This window comes from Chrysochloris asiatica, unplaced genomic scaffold (assembly GCF_000296735.1).
Source record: "Chrysochloris asiatica unplaced genomic scaffold, ChrAsi1.0 scaffold00007, whole genome shotgun sequence".
Taxonomy (NCBI): Eukaryota; Metazoa; Chordata; class Mammalia; order Afrosoricida; family Chrysochloridae; genus Chrysochloris; species Chrysochloris asiatica.
In genome coordinates, this window is record NW_006408525.1 from 4,996,243 (window position 1) to 5,004,053 (window position 7,811).

General features: G+C 41.0%; 1 pseudogene; it reads left to right on the forward strand.

The window, feature by feature from the left end:
* Window positions 1–5,323: 5,323 nt before the first annotated feature.
* LOC102834340 lies at window positions 5,324–5,639 on the forward strand (annotated as a pseudogene).
* Window positions 5,640–7,811: the final 2,172 nt, after the last annotated feature.

Sequence of the window (7,811 nt, forward strand, 5' to 3'; positions counted from 1 at the left end):
TCAGACACATTATCAAGAGGGACCATCCTTGGAGAAGGACATCATGCATGGTAAAGTACAGGATCAACAAAAAAGAAGAAGACCTTCAACAAGATAGACTGACACAGTGGCATCAGCTCTGGTAGTGTAGTGGCTATGAATCGGGCTGCGAACCTTAAGGTCAGCGGTTTGAAACTACCAGCCGCTCCATGGGAGAAAGATGAGGCTTTCTACTCCCATAAAGATTTACACCCTCGGAAACCCTGTACAGGGTCGCTATGGGTCGGAACTGACTCGAAGGCACTTAACAACAACAACAACATAACAATTGTGAGGCTGGTGCAGGACCAAGTAGTATTTTGACCTGTTGTGCCTAAGGTTGCTCTGAGTCGAAACCAACTCCATGGCACCTAACCACAACAAATTCTCCTTGTTGTCTCTGTTAATTCTCCTCATGATGCTTCATTGCCTAGAATATTTTTTAATTTTTTTATTGTTGGCCCATATTCAACTGGGGTTGTCTTTTGTGCAGTTTCACATTTGTCTATTCTGTTACCCCAGTCATTTTACTTGTTTAAACTGTTTCTTACATAGTCTCATTTGGGTACTATAAATTCAAATGCCACACCTACACATGGCATAGGCTTGGGTTTATGATTTTTCATGGGTGTCTGTTTTTCCACCTGAAGTCTCAGGTGTGTAGCAAGACTCCTTATAAATTTCCTGAGCTGGTGAACAGTTTTCCAATTCCAATTCATGTGCAGGTTGACGCTCAGACTCCTGTTTGCAGAGTTGCTCTTCTTGCCTATATTGGTGGTGGTGGTGGTGGTGGTGGTGGTGGTGGTGATGTGCTGTGGATACACTTCTAACATGTGTTTCTGAAGCTGTGAATCTTTACTGGAGCAGAAAGCCTCACGATTCTCCTATGAAGTGACTGTTAGTCTCAAACTGCCGACCTTGTGGTTAGCAGGCCAACTCTACTACTCAACTACACTACCAGAGCTCCTTTCTTACCTACACTGGATGGTCACAAAGCTGAATCCAAGACTCCTATCAGCCACCACGGTGTCACACCTCACTTAGCACTTCTCTAACAGAAATACCAAGCGGGGTGGCTTTAAAGAACACATAATTTTCTAGAGACTGACAATCCAAATCCGAGTCTTGATTGTGTTGACTCCCTCCTTATCAGTAGTCCAGGAGTTGCCTGCATTTCTTGGTTTATAGGTGACCCTCACATGGCATTTGTGCCCCCACCTCCACATATGAATATTTTTGTGTATAATCTGTTCTTTTTATAACTCAGAAGTGATTAGGTTTCAAATCCATGCTACTCAGGTTTGACCTAGTTAACAAAATAAAGAAAATCCTGTTTCCAAATGGGATTTCCTCCACAGGTATGGGGATTCCAACACGTTTTCGGAGAGGCATGATTTAATCCATAGCATTACTCTAGCTTTGCATATAGAAAAATAATTTTCATTTAATTCAGATTTTCTATGTGCTTGTAGCAAAAACAAGATCATATCTGTCTGTCTCATTAATCAGAAGTTTCCAGAAATTTGCTTTTGATGAATGAGTGAAAAATTGAATGATAGTCAATGTTCTAAAGTATATAGTTTTAAATGTATTCAAGAGACATGTGACATCAATAAGAGCAATCCAAGAGCCCTGCTCATTGTTCCATCAACAGGGTTCCTTAGCTCTCTTTCGGTGGAAAAAGACAGAGGGTACAGTGACTCCAATGGGCACACGTGTTAGGACATGACCTGGAATTGCTCCCAGTTATGATGATAGTGATAGCGGTTGTGTACCACCGAGTCAGTTCTGATTCATAGTCATCAGTTCTGATTCATAGCAACCCAGTACAGGATTTCTGATGCTGTAAATCTTTACGGTAACAGAAAGCCTTGACTTTTTTCCCATAGACCAATGGTAGATTTGAACTGCTGACCTTTTGGTGAGCAACCTCACTCATAATCCAGTACACTACCAAAGCTCCTTCTCCCAGTTATGTTGTTGTTGTTGTTAAGTTCCATTGAGTCAATTCTAACTCATAGCAACCCTGTATAGGGTTTTTGAGGAACGACTGGTGGGCTTGAACCACCTACCTTGCAGTTCAACCAACCTTTCCATCCAGTGTCACACCAGGACTCCTCTTCCAGTTACGTTGTTTTTGTTAAGTGCTGTTGAGTCAGTTCTGACTCATAGCAACCCTGTATGGGCTTTCTGTGGAGCAGCCGGTGGGTTTGGACTGCCAACCTTGTGGTTCAAAGTCCAGTGCTAATCCTACAAGCACCACACCATTCTTCAAAATGGAAACCATTCTGCTGGCTTACCTTGTGGAATATTAGAAGAACTAGTCTAAGGAAAATTTGTAAAGAACCTTGCAAAGACAAGTTTTGTAATAGGCCAAGTATGCAAGTGCCAATAAACATATGAAGATGTGCTCAGCTTTTCAAGCAATCAAGGAAATGGACACTGTAATCAACAAATATTGGGAAAATTTAACTAAGATCAATATCTATAAGAGTGTATGTAATAGGGCATTGAATGATACACACAGTATGTTATTTTCTAATGGTACTATGTTTTATCTTTTTTAACTTTTTATTATGATTTGGGTAAAATTTTACAGAGCAAATTGCTTTTCCACATACCAATTAAAGCATATTTTGTTTTGTGACATTGATGGCAACCCCCATAATGCAGTAAAACTCTTCCCACTTCCAAAAAAAAAGGCCAATTTTTGTGCATAAGTTTTCTCTGACAGTACTTAACAGTCAAATGTAAAGGCAGTTCACTGATAGGCTCTTCTTTGTAGGCATTAGAAACACCCAAGGCTTATGGGAATTAGGCTGAACTATGATCCTCAGAAAGTATTCATTCATGCCTCAGCAAAGGAAGAACATACTTTCTGGAATCTGCCTTTCTAGAGTGAAGAAAGGATAGTAATTTGCTACACTGTAGGATTTTGTTCAAACTACCAGCTGTTCCATGGGAGAAAGATGAGGCTTTCTGCTCCCATAAAGATTCACAGCCTCCAAAACTCTGTGCAGGGTTGCTATGAGTCAGAACTGACTCCACGGCACATAACCACTACCACCATCATCACCTTGAATCTGTCCCAGAGAAAGCTATGCTTCTCCATTCCCAGGGTCTGCTGCCCTACCCATGAAAATCCTTCAGTTCAGATCTACAAACATTTATTGAGCTCTTTCTGTAGATTCTCCACTGTGCAACACACTCTAGGGTCACATAAATGAACAGGGCAGGCCCCTGACCTCAAGAAACTCACAGTCTAGATGATAGCTAATATGAATGGGAGGAACTCTTACGTGAAATTTTTTATTTATTGCCTATTTAAAATATTTAAGATGCCTCTAAAATTATTTCCCTTCCTCCTGAACAGTGGTAGCACTTAGCTTTTGTGGACTTACTTCGTGGTGGCTTGTAGAGTACAGGGGGATCTCAACCAGTCTTTTACGTGAAACTCATTGTCGCTTTGAGAACATAGGTCAGAATTTTAGAATAATCCAGCAGGAACCATATTTTCCTTCTATGAAGTTCCAGAACTTCTTCTCTCACTTCTTTTGGGGCACCTGCCACTTTTTACCCTGTACTGTCATCACTTGCCTCGATCACTGGACACTATGCTTCTTAGAGTAGGGGTAATCAATCACTGGCTCATATATTACACACTATAAAACTCATATGTCAGTTTGTCGTACTGTGGTGGCTTATGAGTTGCTGTGATTCTGGAAGCTGTTCCACAGATATTTTAAATACCAGCAGTGTCACCCATGGTGAACAGGTTTCAGATGAGTTTTCAGATGAAGACAGACTAGGAAGAAGGAGAGACAAACTACTTCCAAATATTTAGTCACTAAAAACGTTATGAATAGCAGAGAAACACTGTCAGATATAGTGCCGGAAAATGAGCCCCTCAGGTTGGAAGGCGCAAAAAATGCAACTGGGGAAGAGCTGCCTCCTCAAAGTAGAGTTGACTGTGATGACGCGAATGGAGTAAAGCCCTCAGGACCTTCATTTGCTGATGGGGCACAACTCAAAATGAAGAGAAACAACTATAAACATCTATTAATAATTGGAACATGGAATGTATGAAGTATGAATCTAGGAAAATTGGAAATTGTCAAAAATGCAATAAAATGCATAAACATTGATAACCTAAGCATTAGTGAGCTGAAGTGGACTGGTATTGGCCATTTTGAATCTGACAATCACATGGTTTACTATGCAGGGAATGACAAATTGAAGAGAAATGGCATCACATATCAAGATCTGTCATGAGGTACAACATTGTCTGTGATAGGATAATATCCAGGCACCTACAGGTAAGCCCAGTTAATACCACTATTATTCAAATTTACACACCAACTACTAAAGCCAGTGAGGATGAAACAGAAGAATTCTACCAACTTCTTCAGTCTGAAATTGGTCAAACATGCAATCGGGATATATTGATAATCCCTGGTGATTGGAATGCAAAGGTTGGGAATACAGAGGAACGATCAGTAATTGGAAAATTGGTCTTGGTGATAGAACTGATGCTGGAGATCGCATGATAGAATTCTGCAAAACCAATGATTGTTCCTTTCAAATACCTTCTTTAGACAACATAAGAGACCACTATACACATGGACCTCACCAGATGGAATACACAGAAATCAAATTTACTACATCTGTGGAAAGAGATGGTGGAAAAGCTCCATATCATCAGCCAAAACAAGGCCAGGGGCAAATTGTGGAACAGACCATCAATTACTCATATGCAAGTTCAGGCTGAAGCTGAAGAAAATGAAAACAAGTCTATGAGAGCCAAATCATGACTTTGAATATATCCCACCTGAATTTAGGGATCATCTGAAGAACAGATTTTATGCATTAAACACTAATGACCAAAGACCAGAAGAGTTGTGGGATGACTTCTAGAACATCATTCAGGAAGAAAGCAAAAAGTCATTAAGAATAAAAAGACCAAAATGGATAGATGTCAGAAGAGACTCTGAAACTTGCTCTCCAGCGTAGAGATGCTAAAGCAAATGAAAGAAATGAGGAGATAAAAGAGCTGAACAGAAAACTTCAAAGGTTAGCTCCAGAAGACAAAGTCAAATACTATAATGAAATGTGCAAAGACCTGGAGTTAGAAAATCAAAAGGGAAGAACATGTTCAGCATTTCTCAAGCGGAGGGAACTGAAGAAAAAATTCAAGACTTGACTTTTGTTATTGAAAGACTCTCTGGGAAAATTATTGAATGATGCAGAAAGCATCAAAAGAAGATGAAAAGACCTTCACCTCAGCAGCCATTGAAGAAAAGCAGCCATGGCTTTGTGTTACCCTATGGCCATTGGCCTCAACAAGGGCCACAAAGTAACCAAGAACATGAGCAAGGCAAGGCACAGCTGCCGCCATGGGCGCCTCACCAAGCACACCAAGTTCATGTGGGACAGGATCCGGGAGGTGTGTGACTTTGTGCCTTATGAGCACCTGGCCATGGGGCTGTTCAAGGTCCACTTGTCAGCGGGCACTCAAGTTCATCAAGAAAAAGGTGGGGACACACATCCATGCCAAGAGGAAGCAAGAGGAGCTCAGCAGCGTCCTGGCTGCTATGAGGAAAGTGGCTGCCAAGAAGGACTGAGCAAGTACCTGTCCACTGTGCCCTTCCCCCTCCCCACAAATAAAAACCTTTATAGAAAAAAAAAGAAGATGAAAGAAATACAGAGTCACTGTACCAAAAGGAAATGGTTGATGTTCAACCATTTCAAGAGGTAGCATATGATCAAGAGCCAATGATATTAAAGGAAGAAGTCCAAGGTGCATTGAAGGAATTGGCAAAGAACAAGGCACCAGAAACTGATAGAATAAAAATTGCAATCTTTAAACAAAGTGAGGCAGCACTGGAGGCACTCACTCATCTATGCCAAGAAATTTGGAAGACAACTATCTGGCCAACTGATCAGAAGAGATCCATATTTGTGCCCATTCCAATGAGAGGTGACCCAATAAAATGTGGAAGTCATCAGACAATATCTTTGATAGCCCATGTGAGTAAAATTTTACTAAAGGTAATACAGAAATAGTTACAACCATACATTTACAGAGAACTTCCAGAGGTTCAAGTTGGTTTCACAAAAGGATGTGGAGCAAGGGATATCACTGCTGATGTCAGATGAATCTTGGCCGAAAGCAGAGAATACCAGAAAGATGTTTACCTGTGCTTTATTGACTACGCAAAGCTTTTGATTGTGTGAATCATGACAAGCTATGGACAACATTGAGAAGTATGAGTATTCTGGAACAATTAATTGTGCTCATGAGGAACCTGTACATAGACCAAGAGACAGTTGTTGAAACAAAACATGGGGACACTGAATGGTTTAAAATTAGGAAAGGTGTGCGACAGGATTGTATTCTTTCACCATATTTATTCAATCTGTATGCTGAGCAAATAACCCGAGAAGCTGGGCTGTTGTTTTTGTTAAGTGCCATCGAGTCGATTTTGAACTATAGCTACCCTGTATAGGGTTTCCGAGGAGTAGCTGGTGAGCTTGAACTGCTGACCTTGCAGTTCAAATGGCTTTGCAGTCTGGTGCATTTACCCACAGTGCCATACCATATACGAAGAAAAACGTGGCATCAGGATTGGAGAAAGACTCATTAACAACCTGCAATATGCAGATGATACAATCTTGCTTGCTGAAAGTGAAGAGGACTTAAAATACTGATGAAGATCAAAGACCACAGCATTTGGTATGGATTGCATCTCAAAGTAAAGAAAACAAAAATCCTTACCACTGTACCAATAAACAACATTCTTATCAATGGAGAAAAGATTGAAGTTGTCAAGGACTTCATCCTTCTTGGATCAAACAAAACTCATGGAAGCAGCAATGAAGAAATCAAATGATGTATTGTATTAGGCAAATCTGCTGCACAAGACATTTTTAAAGTGTTGAAGAGCAAAAATGTCAGTTTAAGGACTAAGGTATACTTGACCCAAGTCATAATTTCAATAATCTCACATGCATGCAAAAGTTAGATTGTGAATAAGGAAGATCATAGAAGAATTGATGCATTTGAGTTACTGTGTTGGAGGAGAGTATTGAAAGGACCGTGGGCTGCCAAAAGAACAAACAGATCTGTGTTGGAAGAAGTGCAGCCAAAGTGCTCCTTAGAGGCCAGGATGGCCAGACTTCATCTCTCATACTTCAGACATATTGTCAGGAGGGACCAGTCACTGGAGAAAGATACCATGTTTGGTAAGGTGGAGGGTCAGAGAAAAAGAAGAAGAGCCCCAGCAAGATGGATTGGCAAAGTGGCAGCATCAATGGGCTCAAGCTTGGCAACAGTTGTGAGGTTGGCCCAGGACCGGGCAGTGTTTTGTTCTGTTGTACATAGGGTCACTATGAGTGGGTTCTGACTCAATGGTACCTAACAACAACAAAACTTTACATTGCTGTTGTTAAGTGAAGTCAAATCAGTTCCAACTCATAGGGACCCTGTAGAGGGTTTCCAAGGAGTTCCTGGTGAGTTGGTACCACCAATCTTGTAGTTAGCTGTTCAGTGCTTATCCTACAGTGCCACAAATTTTGTTTGATTTGATCCAATCCAAAGTCCTCATTTTACAGCTACAAATTTGAGGCCCAAAGATGTGAAGTATCTTGCTAAAGCTTGCAAACAAAGAGAGTGGTGAGCCTACCCAGAGAAACAGTGACGTCAGAGATGGAGACAGAGATTACGATGTGGAGAGATGGAGCAGCTGGGGACTTTAGACCCAGAGAGGGAGAGGGGCTGTGTGCTGATGACCAGG